Source organism: Megalops cyprinoides, chromosome 15, assembly GCF_013368585.1.
Source record: "Megalops cyprinoides isolate fMegCyp1 chromosome 15, fMegCyp1.pri, whole genome shotgun sequence".
Lineage (NCBI taxonomy): Eukaryota > Metazoa > Chordata > Actinopteri > Elopiformes > Megalopidae > Megalops > Megalops cyprinoides.
This window is the reverse complement of record NC_050597.1, coordinates 30,330,319-30,337,652: the sequence shown is the minus strand read 5'-3', so window position 1 is coordinate 30,337,652 and position 7,334 is coordinate 30,330,319.

The following is a 7,334-nucleotide window of genomic DNA, read 5'->3' as shown; positions in this document are numbered from 1 at the left end:
GGGAACTAGACCCCTGCTGGGACCAGAACAAGTAGTGGTCCTGCACAGAGCACGCTCTCTGGTCCCCAAGACCAAATGAGATGTGACAGCCCTCTGGTAAGGGACAGCTGAGGCCACGGGCCACTCTGGCCAGCAGGCTTTCCAACATGACAGGCCCCGGAGCTGTCAAACACACACACACACACACACAGAGTCACACTGGGGAAAAAGCCCTGTATCAGCCTGTAGTTACTCTCATCGCATCAGCTCAGCCCTGACCGATCCCAGGCTTCTGCCAGGAGATTTTAACGAAGATGTTCAGTTCAGAGTCGCAGCCTCCTTCCAGCTTATCGATGGGAGTGACGCTGGTTTCCATTACACGGCCCACTAGTTTAATGCATTCCTGTCTAGGCTCTGATCTTGACCATGACTGTAACATACCTGGATGAAGGTGTAGACTCCTCCCCTCATTACCTTACTGCTTTTGTGTCATTTGAGGTTGTGTCAAGATGTTCCTGGACTATAATGTTCGGACAGTGAAAAAGGTTTAGATTTCAAATTTAGATTCTTGCTGACTGGATGAATGGAGGAGCGTGGATCACAGTAAAAAATGACAAAATGACATTTTTAATTTTCGTCAAGCAGCAGACCCTCTTATCCAGAGTGACTTACAAAGTGTATCTAATAAAGTGGCAGCAACATTTTTACAAGTACCCTCGGATGAGAGAAGATATCTTAGAATACCCGTTTGCTTACAGCACTCAGCTGCAATTGTTGTAGGGTAAATAATTACTTGAAGTGATAATATCAGCAAATCAATCTCTCAGTTTGTCTAATATCTATCAATGTTGTAAGGCAAGAATGTATAATAGTGTGGTTGTCATGGATTAGGGAGGAAATGCTGCCTATGAGCTAACTCTCTCTCTCTCCTGAAACTAACTCTCAGGTATATTGAGGTAGACAGTTTGCACAGTGCTGTATTTTTCGCATCAGTGTGACCAATGAGGCCCGACCAAGTGCAGGATTACCAGCCTGTGCAGTGGGCCTTCTTCCCCCTTTTCACATCTGTTCATGAAGAGCACTAATACTCAGCCCATGTTCCCTGGACAACAGCTCTGCAGTAATATCCAACCTATCCTTTCAAAATAGCTGTAAATGTGTTCTTTTTTCCCTCAGAATGAAAGACGGTTCCCTTTATAGGCAGAGAAACTGTCATTTCTTTGTTTTTGCGTGTTTGTATGTAAATGTGTTATTGAGGTCTCAGTCACTGGTTGTTTTACTAGATTTTGTTGTTGTTTAAATCCATTAAAGGAGATGCAGTTAAACAACAGTACTGGGCTTTTCTGGCTATTACATGAAAAAGATGGTCTGTGCTCACCCTTTTAAATGGAGATGGTCTTTACATCACAGATCCAAAAATGAATAGAATTACTGACCCACATTACTGGTGGTGGGAAACAGAGCCAATGGTAGACTGAAGAAGAATGATATGACTGAGAGAAGACCCCCTTACTGGGTGCTGGGTTGGTGAGATTAACAAGGCTGGGACATGACATTTGAGTGGACAGTGCCCATTAAGATTTGACAGTCCTCAGAGGAAGTGGTGAGAATGAATGGGATCAATTGTGAACAGGACACAGGACACAATAGCTTTTAACAAAATATCTGACACTGCGTCTTGTTTAAAACTGATTTTCAGTACAGTACATGCTATGCACAGAATAAGATTATAAGGCAATTTTTCCTGATATTAATACTCCAATACCCACTGCATTTTTGGATAGCTGGCATCAGGACGCTGAGAAACGCACACAGAGACATCACATAAATACTCTCCACACAGTCAAGGACAGGTCATCTGGCAGAGGCCCTCTGCACCAGCACAGGTAATTAATGTGGAGTAGGGACGTCATCGACCGAGCCCTTCCAGAGGACAGGAAGTGGGTGGGAGGGACATGCCTGGTGACCTTTAGATCAGCGCTAACATTCCAGCCCCACCCTGAGGGACAACTCGGTGTGTGGGCCAAGGCTCCACAATGCTACAGCAAGGGGGAGCTGTCACTCTCAAAGCCTGTGACACATCAAAATAATCCCCTGGGCTCGCACCTTGTGCCGCACTGAGCCGATTATCCGCATGATTGGGCCTGGAGACAGGAGCGCCGGGCGGCACAAAGTCAGGCGGTGCGGTGGATGCCGCACCACTCCGAAGTGTTCCCATGCCACAAGGGTGAAGCGGGGCAGGGCTGGGCTTGGTGAGTGTCCCAAAGGGGAGTGCTTCTGGGAAACTCAAGACAGTGCTAAGATTGGTGTTGCTGGGCTAATAGGAGGCTCTCTGCCCTCCAGGCCAAGTAAATGCAATGACCCGTAGTGATGGGGACACTGTGACACTGGAAGTGTTGTGTGCCTGGTCAGGAGAACTGAAGTCCTCTCCTACTATAGCCATTAAGATGTACCTACTGTGTGTTTCAAAAGGGTAGTGATGCACACCTTGGTTTTCAACATCTGTCAGTATGATCTCTCCTACATTCCTTCCCCGCTGTGATCCCCCAGCTTACTCTTGCATATGAGGCCCAAGCTGCCATCTGACCTTCCAAAAATGTGGCTTCCTGTGGGACAGCATCAGAAATAGGGATCAGCCAAGTATACAACAAGGTCCTTTAATCAGACGAGGGGCTGCAGAGATGGACTTAGAGGAAGAGGCAAGAAACTGTAATGTGTCGACACATCAGCAAAATGCTGAAAATGTCACCGAAGATTCAGCTTTTGAAGATGAGCATGTCATACAATGTAGCTCAGAACACCAAAGACACCACCATTATGATTACTGCTGTAGGGTTTTTAAGTCCGGGGAGGTGAGGAGAACCGATTTAGGTTTTGATTAGCAGTTTTGATTATCTCCCCCTGAAGACCATTCTGCGTGAGGAACCTCCCGATGTGATGATCTCATTTATCACGGTAAGCACAAAGACGCATGAGAGCAGCTGGAAATTACTCACTGAGATTGCTGTTGTGGCACTAATTGTTAAACTACCCCCCATCCCCACCCCCCGGTCCGTATGCAAGCATCCAGGAAAGTTGTCTAGATGAAAAGCTTGTTTACACTATTATCTCACATGTGGCCGCTGATACGGAAGATCAAGCCGATGTCGCGTGACCTTTTCCGCTGAGGGAACGTGAAATGTCATGGGTGTTGTGATGCATCTGTTTGAGAGGCATGCCATTGCGCTCACACGAATGCAAACGGCCGTGAGTCTTGGGTCTGCATGTGCGTTTTGTGAAATGCCGAGTGCCCTGAATTCTGAACTCTTTTCGTTCGCCAAGGTAGAGGATGACCCAGATTGACTGAGTGATAAAGTTCACCCCCCCCGCCTCTGTTGGTAATGGTGGGTCAAGCTTTTCCAGGGAGCAGATGGCTCCTCTGCTCGGGCAAACAGCACTACGATGTCGTGTTGGGGGATGGGGTGGGGGTGGGGGTGCAGGGGTGTGACATGAGAAGCTGAGGATGCAGAGGACAGATTACAGGGGTAGTGACTCTGCTGCAGAAGCTTGGTGATGCAGGCCACCTGGGGCGTTTATCTGAAAAGCACAAACCCCTGTGATGTGTTCGCATAGTCGTGTCGTGCTGAAGAGTCCTGTGAGGGTCACCTGTGTGATGTACACTCCTCTCATTGCAGGAGGTCAGTGCAGCTACACTGGTGTGAGCATTCACTCCTGGAAGTAGTGCGGCGTAGTAGTAAGGAGCAGGGCTCTAAACCGAAACGCTGCTGGTTTGATTTCCTGCTGGGGCATTGCTGCTGTACCCTGTTCATCACTGATGAACAATAAACCAACAGCCATGTTAAGTAAACCTGATTTAGGTATGGGTGACATGGGCAGCCACCCAGGGTGGCATTTTGCCAGGGGTGGCACGGGGTGCCCGCACAAAAAAAAATTCAGAATGGTGACATTTGCGCGATCGGTTTTCTACCGCTCATTTGCACGTCACATCAATGAATCAATTCTATCTCTCATTTGCACGTCACGTCAATGATATCGTGTCACCGCGTGGGTCAATTAACCTTGTCAGAGTGGGCGCCCTGATTCTAGTTTGTGAGCTAGGCAGGCTACTGTCTGGGAAGGTCTCCCACCCAAGTATGAGGTGGGGAGGGGGGCAGGGGTAGGTTGATCTCAGGTCTCCCCACTGGAAGCCTGAGGTAGGGGGAGCAGGGGAATCTATCAAATAGCGCACCTCTAACTTTGTACAGTAGCCTACTAATGCAATTAGTAAAATCAGTCACACTACGAAATGCTACCAAATAAACCACAATTCATTCATAATACTGTGAATATATAGTTTTCACAGACATGTTTTATATTATTTATGTTGCATTTTTTTCTGGTTTGTGTCATTAAGAATAATATAAAACCAGTCTGCACACCACCAAGGTGAATTGGTTTAGTCAACAGAAATGGTTAAGAAAAGGTCTAAGCCATCAGGTGCCCATTTTAGGAAAAAGAGAAAAGAAGAAGAAGAAAAACGCGCAAAAGATAAAGATATGCAGTTATGTCATCTCTTTATGAGTATAATATTATGCATGTAATGGAATAGGCTAGTATAACACTTGTTAGCCTATATGTTGGTATATTGCTAGTGTGGCAGAGCTGAAGTGAGTAGCTTGTGTGAGCCCTGCGTAAAGCATGTGGGGTAGCGGGTAGCGGGTAGCCGAGCGGCAGCAGTTACGTCACTCCCTGAGACCTGGGTAACTGGCGTTGTTGCCGACAGGCTAGTGGCAATTTGTCTTTAGCTAAATTGGCAACAACGCTGGCTGTAAGGGGTTGGCAGTGCGCAGCGAGATCCCAGGCTCGAAACTCGCTCGCTCACTGACCCACGTAACATCTAGTTAATGTACACAACGCAGTCTACACCCATTACACTTGCTATGCCATTACACACAGGGTGACAATATTCCGTTTTCTTTCCAACTAGCTTTCATAACATTGGATATAATTTCACACAGTTTCATCATAATAATGTGTGTAGCCTGCAGCAAAACGATTACAACCTAACTAACACATTATTGATTTGGTTAACTATCATTGAGGTGACATCATAAAGGTTTTCTGTGATTGTATTGACTAGGTCCTGAGCTCAGTAAGGTGAATTTCCAATGTTGAAGGCTAACTTAAAAGACGTCTACATTATGCAGATATTTTGTATCTTTTGTGATATATTGAGTCTTTTGGGGTGTCTTATGCCTAGAATTAGCCAACGAGGTTGTGTGGTTCATTTGGTTCCTATTCTGAAAGTTTGATAAATTGTGCATAATGACATACATATATACATACGTATATGTAATTGTGCAACAAATGTATTTAGGGTGTCAGACTCATATACTGTATTTCAGTGCAAATTCAGAGGCACTTCTGAAATATTTTGGACTTGTTCCAAATGTCTGAATAAAAATTACAGTTAGCGCTGAAGGGGGGGTTCGCCCAGGGTGCCATACAAGCTAGAACCGCCACTGGTTATAACCCCTATTTACACTGGGGCAGGTACTGCCCTTTATATGAAGAGGGCAAATGGCTTCTAAGCCTGAATAGATCACTGAAGGATAAATAGGAACAACTAGCACACATAAGCCTCATATACACAAAATGGAGTCTATGTACAATGTCCTGGTAGTTATCTTGTACTCAGAGTCTTCTAGAACCAGCGTTGTTTTCCTTGTGTGCTCAGTCATTGTGATTGGCTTATTTTCCTATATACTGTATCTGTATTCACAAAGCAATAGGGTGAAACAGTCACTCAACATAAAAATTTACTGACTGATTGCCCTTGCACACATAGAATTTTGACCTCCCAACAAATGCTGAGAGAAATGAGGTGGTTTTACCAACAGTGTTTTGGGCCCAAGGTGAGATGAAGGCCAGGCAGGGTGACTACTGAAGGACAACTGAATCCAGAGTGCACCGCATCATGACGACATTAATGACACCTAATGGGCAAAATCTATGGGTGTAACCTGAGGGGCTGATTGATTTGGTTTGTTTTGTGGGACGTAATAGGCAGCTGAATATTTGTAAATGGTTCATTCAGCTGGAGTTGGAGGCAAGGCCCTGGGGTGGCGAATTTGTGGGCAGGCATCATTAGATATCAAATTAAGAACACAGACCTGTAGACATGACCAATTAAGTTGTGCATGGTTTGTGATTCGATGAGCACAGGACTGAGAGTGGAAATTACAGCACTTCCTTGTCCCAAACATTACATTTACATATTTTGATTTATTTTATTTTATGCACTTTGAGATCACTTTGTGAATTGCACTATACAAATAAAATGAATTTTTATGAAGTGTGGGTGCAAAAAGTCAAATGAACAACAGCACATCTAGAGACTGCCAGACCACATCTGAATACGTCTCAATCCGTCACACACTGCTATAATAACAAGTGACTTTCTGAAGACAGAAGTGCCATGAGAGGAATTTTAAAAGGGGCTGTGCCGCCCTGCGAGTCTGATTTTACGCCAACAGCAGTGTGGTGGGACCACCCGGGGTTCAGTAGCACAGCCAAAACTGAATCTGAGAGAACCCTCTGCTGCTTTTATTTCCCATCATCCTCCTCTCAGGAATGAGGCCAATCATTATCCAGCCAGTGCTTCAGCCAATCCATGTTACATGTCTTGTATTAGGACTGTTGCCATTGGCTGAGCAGTAAAGTGTTCCTCAAAGGCTGCCTGAATGGAAAAGGAAGACACAATGGCACTACTATCAATATTTGAAATAACATTCATACAATGTGTATATAGGGTATCTTTGTTTCCAAAAAGACCACGTGTTACTTGATTTTTGATCCTAAGATTTCATCAACATATCCCCTTCTGTTTAGAGCAGTGTCCTGGTGTTTAAAAAAACAGGAGAGCACTGTACAGGCCTCTGGAGCAATCTTGTCCAGTGTGTGTATGACTGCACGCAAAGCCACACTGCACTTCCTCATACCACAGCAGTGGCTTGGTATATATGGGTGTTTACAGTGGCGGCTGGTGAGCTGGAAACAGGGGAAGCTGAAACTTTACCTTTAAATCTATCATTACTTTCAACCTGTTCCCCTTTATCTTCCTTGATTAACAATAAAACAAATAAATCACAGAATAATTGACACCAATGCGTAAATAGAGTAAACAATTATGCTTGCGAAACACCGCAGATTGTCTGTAGTTTGTCTGCTATTGCGAAAGCTAAAGCATGAGGTTGTTTGTGGTGGGTGTTTATCTTGGAAGCTCCTGCCCCCCACCCCCACCTCAATATCAAACGAGCAGACATTATCATACTAAAATCAGAAATGGAGACCATGTAGATAAACATCTTTTCATC